The sequence below is a fragment of the Balaenoptera ricei genome, chromosome 10 (genome assembly GCF_028023285.1).
Source record: "Balaenoptera ricei isolate mBalRic1 chromosome 10, mBalRic1.hap2, whole genome shotgun sequence".
Classification (NCBI taxonomy): Eukaryota; Metazoa; Chordata; class Mammalia; order Artiodactyla; family Balaenopteridae; genus Balaenoptera; species Balaenoptera ricei.
Window position 1 is genome coordinate 4,370,093 of NC_082648.1, and position 7,541 is coordinate 4,377,633.

Sequence of the window (7,541 nt, forward strand, 5' to 3'; positions counted from 1 at the left end):
TCACCTCATCCCAGATTCTTTGCGCAGAGATCGTGGTTGGCATCTTATAAAACAAAGGGCTTCAGAATGGGGGACGCCTGGATTTGAATCCCAGCTCCACCACTTGTTAGCTGTGTGACCTTGGAAAAATTCTGAACCTCTCTGAGCCTCGTTTGTTCATCTGCAAAATGAGACCATTACTACATAGGGTTATTATATATTAGCAACAATACATGCAAAGGGCCAATGCAGAGTACAATACAGTCTTTTCTCAGAAACACATTGAAAATCACTCACCCAGTTAAAGGAGGACAAACCCAAAGTGAGAAGAACCATCTCTCATCTCAAGGATGGGAGAGACACGTGGCCTTCTAGTTCCTAAATGCTGGCCACCCAAGCATATACTGTGATGGCTGCCAACATATGCAGAAGCAGGCAGCTCGGATTCCTAAAATATTCTGAAAACCAGTAATAGCCTTGGTATCGTCCCCTGTTAAATATAAAACTTAAGTAATTCATTCTATTAAAAAGCCTGGGTCTTATTTTTATCAGGTGATGTGATGAGGCCCTGTTCTAAATGCGCCTCCCGGGTCTGTCTCCATAGCAACTCCACTGTGCTCATATATCCATAGATTTTTCCTGAAGACTAATTACGTTGACAACTGCTAGGGCTTCTTGGTTTACCAGATTTGCACCTGACCCTTCTCCCGGGGCTTAGGGACCCCTATGGATGTGAAGTGATAGAGAAAAGAGTAACAGGTGGAGGAGGCCTCTCTGTGGACCCCTCTTTCAAATAGCTGTCCAGCAGCCTTTGGGGCTGTCAATCACTCTCTCTGGATGAGCTGAGAGTTGGTGGAGGTGAGCGGGGAAAAATGCTAATGTCCGTCTCCTTCCACAACAGGTCCTTGTCCCCAAGTGGGGTACCACGCGGTAGACATTGGTCAAGTTGGACCTGCCCAGCCAAACGGCTTCTGTGTCAACCAGGCAGGATGCCTTCTACGCCTCCTGGTTATTACCTAAAGAACTTCAAACACCTCGGGAGTGACCATAGGGAAAGCACAGAAACTTGTGTAAATTGTGAAAAGTGCTGCTTATTTGTACCTTTTACATTTAATTTAGAAAAAGTAACACTTACCTTTTTCTTTCTTTCTTTTTTATTTTATTATTATTATTATTTTTGGCCGCACCACACGGCATGTGGGATCTTAGTTCCCTGACCAGGGATCGAACCTGTGCCCCCTGCAGTGGAAGCGTGGAGTCTTAACCACTGGACCACCAGGGAAGTCCCAACATTTGCCTTTTTGGAATTACAGAAAGTAATTCGGAAATTACAGAAAATTATCAGGTAGAAAACAAAATAGCGGTGTTCAGCGTCTTCCTGTCTTTTACCTTGGTCTTTCAGAGCTACCTGGGCAATGGGGCTGCCGCCTCACTTGCTCTCTCCCTCTCTCTTGCTCAGACACCCATGCACACACACCTGGTGTTCAGAAGTAGCGTTTGATCAGGGGTCTTGATGGGTCTGAGATGACCATGGGCAGAGGGGAGGGACTAGGAAGAACCCTGTCCAAAGCTGACATTTAGGGCCCGTGACACTTGCTACACGCGGAAAGATTCAAGAGAAAACGTTTCCAGAACAAAGGTCCCCAGGTTGGACTTCTGTGGGAGGGGTCAGGTCTTACCTTGCTAGCTGGTCCCTACTTTGCACTTTCCTAATGGAACTCAGCTCTCCCCAGGTCTCACCCATGTAAGTGGGACCCCATTAGAAGTCTAACCCAAGTTTCCCTAGTTCTGACCTCTACCAGCTTAGGTGGAGCTTCACCCCACTATAAGTGGCCCCAAATTATTTCTAGAAGTCCAGAGCACGCCTCATGCGTGTGGGTGAGCACGTGACTTCTCCTGTCTGGGACCACCACAGGGCATCTGCCAGGACCCCCATCCACCAGCCTGCCACCTCCTGCTGGGCCGCTGATGGGTATTTCTTTTCCTTCCAAAGCTGGGGACCCCAAGCCCTCAAGGAGCCAGTGCTGCTTTATGTTCTGTTTCAAAACCAGAACGAGTATCTTTGTCCCTTCCTATAGTGATGCTTGTTAGAGGAATATCTGACCGGAACTACTTGTGCCCTGGGGATTTCCTCTTTTGGATTTTATTTCCAGACTCCTTGTCTGCAGAGGACCAATCTTCGTTATGGGTCAAGCCCATAGGTTGGGTTCCCTTTTCCTCCAGGATGGGTTCTTTCTCAGGGGGCCCCTCAAAGCTCAGGCAAATAGACTTCTGCTGGGGCCAGCCCACCAGTGGTCTAGATGCATAAGTTCAGACTAGAGACCTTGCTCCTCTCCCAGCCATCCTCCGCTGGGGAGGGGTGAGGCCGTCCTCCGCTGGGGAGGGGTGAGGCTGGACGCTCAGCTTTGTGGCCTGGTTGTCCAGGGATTTGCAGAGTCTGCTGGGCGGGGCCGTGTCATCCTCTCCACCCCAGAAATCACCACCGTGGGTTCAAGTGCCTCCTGATCGACCCCCTTCAGTCTGAAACCCATCCTGCTGTGTCTCCCAGTCTCCCCCTCTCTCTCTTTCTTCTCTCTGGGTCTCACCCGCTCTCTCTCCCCTCACCCTCTCCCCTCTCCCCCTGGCTATTCTCCAGCCTCATACACAAGCCTAGAGCGTGAGCCAACTGCCAAGGAGGCAGCACCTCAGGGTTGGTTGACCAGCAGGGCCACACACCTCAGCTGAATTTGCAAAGGGGCAGAGGAGTCAGATAACTTCTGGAGCCTGGGAACATGAGGCATTTTGGCTTGGCTCAGAGTTTTGAGGTTTCTCAGATTTGCCGTCCATGATCATCATCGAATAATACCTGCTGCGGGCTGAGGCAGGCGTGCACCCTGCCCGCCACCGTACAGAGTTATGTAAAAGACTCAGCCCTCGGTGGCAGGCTCTCCAGTGTGGCAGGACAGGCCCTCCACGTCCTGACCTCTGCTGGCCTCTCTGGCTCCATGCCCTGCCCCTCCCTCTTTGGGAAGTTTTGCTGGAAGGGCCAGTGGCTCTTGTGCACACTTTGTGCTGCTTCTGCTTCCGTGTCTTTGCTCAAGCTGTCCTCTCTCTGCCTGGCAAACTGCTTCCCATCTTTAAGGACTCAGCTGAAATGTCACCTCCGGAAGCTATCCCTGACAACTTTCCACCTGTCCCTAAGCTGGACTTGGTACCTCTGTCTCCCCTCCCCCCATCCTCCCTTCATTAATGTTTGGCATGTTTCTCTATCACTACCTCTACCAGCTTATACCATAATAATCTGATTAGGTAATCATTCTGATAGTGAAGTCTTGGATGCAGCAATGGAGCCTTATTCGTCTCTGTATGTTCAGAACCTAGCACAGTACCTGCCACATAATAAGGTTCATGAAATACTTGAATAAATGCTATTGAATTAAAGGCTTTGAATCTGTGGATTTCACTAGATAAGTGATTCTCAAACAAGTTCCAAGCCCTCTGTGGAGGTGTGATCAGAATTTTGGTGGGGCATATTAATTTGAAAAACCACTTTTGATATTATGATTTGCCTTCTGTCATAAAAACACAGTTACACTGGTGACATCGGCTTCCACTGTGATGGAGAAGCTTGTACTGGCCTTGTGCTCCCCTAAGCGACAGCTGGAAAAATAGACGAAACAACTTTTTAGATACTGGTAACAGGCAGCCCAGGACTGTGACCCCTGAAAAGAAGGAAACAAATGGGATGGACCCTAGGATCACCTTTTCTTTCTGCTTGGAGGCACCCTCTAGGTCACAGAGCAGGAAAGGAGAACCCAAGCAGAGCCCACAGGCCCCTGAGTTGAGGATACAGAGACCAGAGTTTGGGAAGGATGAGGCAGCCAGAGTTTGCAGGAGAGCGTACCAAAGAAGAGACAGTATGCAGAGAAAGAGCTCCAGAAATCGGTATGCATTCTCCCTTAAGTCTCTTGCTGAATACTAAGCCACACAAGTATAGGGTGAAACTCCATGAAACCAGGAAAAGCCGCGCCAGACAGCTGTAAGTGGAGTGATTTCCGACACTCACGCTGGGCTCTTTGTGTTCAGGCCAGTCAGAGGGGAGAGCACTAGATTTTCTCAGTAGAGAGCACAGAAGAGCCACACCCTAGCAGTGGAGATACATGGGATCTGGGGTAAGACTCTGGACTCTCTCCCCAACATTTTCAAGACTTCTACTCGGGCCAAGAGGTAATAACAGGAGCTGGATTTACCCTCCTGATCCAAACAACTAAAAAACTGGAAAAGATTAGTCAAACAACAGTTTTCCAGATATTAGACATCAGGCAAGAAAAAACAGTGATTCCTGAGAAATTAGAAATTGGCAAGGTGAATCCTACACTTGCCCCACTTACTGCCTTAAGAGAGTTTTCAGGCATGGCACAGGGAGGAGAAACCTAGGTGGAGCCTGGTAGACACCGTGAATTGAGGAGGGGAAGCTGGCTGAGGGGACCAAGGCAAAGAGAGTTTTCAGGGCAGAATTCCAGAGAAGAGAGAACGCATGGAGAACTCAGAGACGTGCAGAGGACAACCCCCTTGGGTGACCAGCAGAGTTCTGATTAGTGCATGTATAAGCCACCCAAGGCTGGGGAAAGACTCCCCCAAAAGAATTAGACAGCACAGTAGCTGGAGTTCACATAGGACCGGAGACAGCGCCTGTTCCCACCAGACAGAGGGAAATATACAATAATTCACGGGACATTGGTTTGAGTACTCACAAGGGTCTCACCTTAATAGTGGGAGATGGTTATCCTCAGACTAACTGCTCCTCTAATACCGAACAAATATTAAAAGAAAAATCCCAAAGGATCAATCTGTTTCCAAGTAACTTAAATTCACTCCCGGAAAAACTCAAGAATATTCATAAAAATACAACAATATCCAGACCCCAACAGGACAAAATTCAAATGTCTGGCATACAATAAAAAATGACCAGTCATACAAAGAAGCAGGATAGTATGTCATAATAAGGAGAAAAATTTTAAAAGTAGAAACTAACTCAGAACTGACACAGATGTTAGCATTATCAGATAAGCACATTGAAATAGTTATTATAATTCTATTTTATAATACTTATTATAATTCCAAATGCTAAAGGAAAAAATAAAAAATGTTAAGTAGAGACACAGATGATATAAAAAAGACCCAAAGTGAACTTCTAGAGATGAAAAACACAATGCCTAAGATGAAAAATGCACTGGATGGGATCAATGACAGCTTAGACATTGCAGAAGAAAAGGTTAGTAAAATCAAAGCCATAATAATAGAAACTATTCAAAATGAATCATAGAGAGAAAAGATAATTTTTAAACTGTACAGAACATCATTCAAGCACCGTAATATATGTGGAGTTGGAGTCTCTGATGAACAGGAAGGGACAAAAAATATTTGAGGAAATAATGGCTGAAATTTTTCTGAATTTGAGGGAAACTATAAAGTCCCAGTTTCAAGATGCTCAATAAACCCCAAGCACAAGAAATATAAAGAAAACTATAAGGCAATCATAATCAAATTACGGAAAACCAGTGACAAACAGAAAATCTTAAAAGCAGCCAAAGAAAAAACACATATTATATACAGAGAAACAAAGGGAAGGATGACAGCAGTTTTGTTTTGTTTTGTTTTGTTTTTCCATAGAAAATATGACAAATGAGAAGACAGTGGACCAACATCTTTAAAATACTGAAAACACTGTCAATCTAGAACTCTATAGTCAGCAAAACATCTTTTTTTTAAAAAAGGAAAAATAACATCATTTTCAGCTAACAAAAGCTGAAAGAAGTTATAACTAGCAGACCCACACTGCAAGAAATGTTAAAGGAAGTCCTTCTGGGAGAAGAAAAATGGTACTAGGTGAAAGTATGGGTCTACATAAAGGAATGAAGAGCACCAGAATGGTAAATATGTTGGCAAATACACAAGATTTTTAAATTTATTATTTAAATCTCTTTAAAAGATAGTTGATGGATTATTGTTATTATTTGTGTTTAATCCATCAACTATCTTTATCTTTGAGTTTATAATATATGTAGAATGTACATTACATAAAATGTATGGCAACTATAGTAGAAAGTCCAGGAGGAGAGAAATGCAGTAAGGTTCTTATGCTGTACGCGAAGTAGGATAATATCACTTGAAGGTAGGGTGTAAGTCAAAAATGTACCCTATACATCCTAAAAAAAATAACAAAGAGTTACAGCTAATAAACTAACAAATGAGTTAAAATGGAATCCTAAAAAATACTCAGTTCACTCAAAAGAAGGCAGAAGGAAAAATGAAACAGCAAAGAAAACAAATAGCAATATGTTAGATTTAAACCTAACTGCATCAATAATCGCATTAAATGCAAAAAGTTTAAGTATGTCAATTAGTAGGTAGAGATTGTCACATTGGATAAAAAAAGCATGACTCAATGGATGCTGCCTAGGAAAAATCCACTATAAATATACAAATACATTAAAAATAAATCAAAATAAAGCTGGAATGTCTATGTTAATGTAGAGTAAGTCATAGTAGTCATATGTTAATGTATGTAAGTCATAGTAGACTTCATATCAAAAAATAGCGTAAAAAATAAAGAAGGTCATTTCATAATGGAAAAAAGGCAATTAATTAAGAGGACGTAAGAGTCATAAATTATTATGCACCTGACGTTAGAATTTCAGGAAACATGAAGCAAAAACTGATTTAACTACAGAGAGAAATAGACAAATCCACAATTACATTCAAATATTTCAATACTGTCTTGCAACAATTCACAGAACAAGGGGACTGAAAATAAGTAAGGATGGAGAAGACCTGAGCAGCCCTATCAACCAACCTGACCTAGTTGACATTTATAAAACTCTTCTGCTGTTTTATAAAACAGCAGAATACTATTATTTTCAAGGGCACATAGTGCATTTATCAAGATAGATTAGGGTATGGGCCAGAAAACAAGTGAGGGTAGGATCAAAGTCATATAAAGTATGTCCTCTGACAACAATGAAATTAGAAATCAGTAACAGAAAATATATGGAAAATCCCCAAATGTTTTAAAAACTAAATAACACAATTCTAAACAATCCACGGGTAAAAGAAGAAATCTAAAGGGAAATTTAAAAGTGTTTTGAACTGAATAAAAATGGTAATACAACTTGCCAAAATGTGTGGAATTCCATTAAAATAGTACTTAGAGGAAAATTTATAGCACTAAGTGCCTATATTAGAAAAGAAAGATCTCAAATCAATGACCTCAGCTTTTGATTTCTCAGAACTAGCAAGGATAAATTGGAACTTCCTCAGCTTGATAAAGGGCATCTATGAAAAACCTGTGTTAACCTTATACTTAATGGTGAAAGGCTGAATGCTTTCACCCTAACATCAGGAACAAGACAAATATGTTTTCTCTCTCACTTCCATTCAATATTGCCGTTGGAGGTTCTAACCAGTGCAACCTGGCAAGAAAAAGTAAAAGGTGCTGAGATTGAAAAGGAGTTAGTAAAACTGTATTTGCCGATGACATCATATCATTATGTTGTAGGTAGAAAATCTGAAGAAGTTAAAAA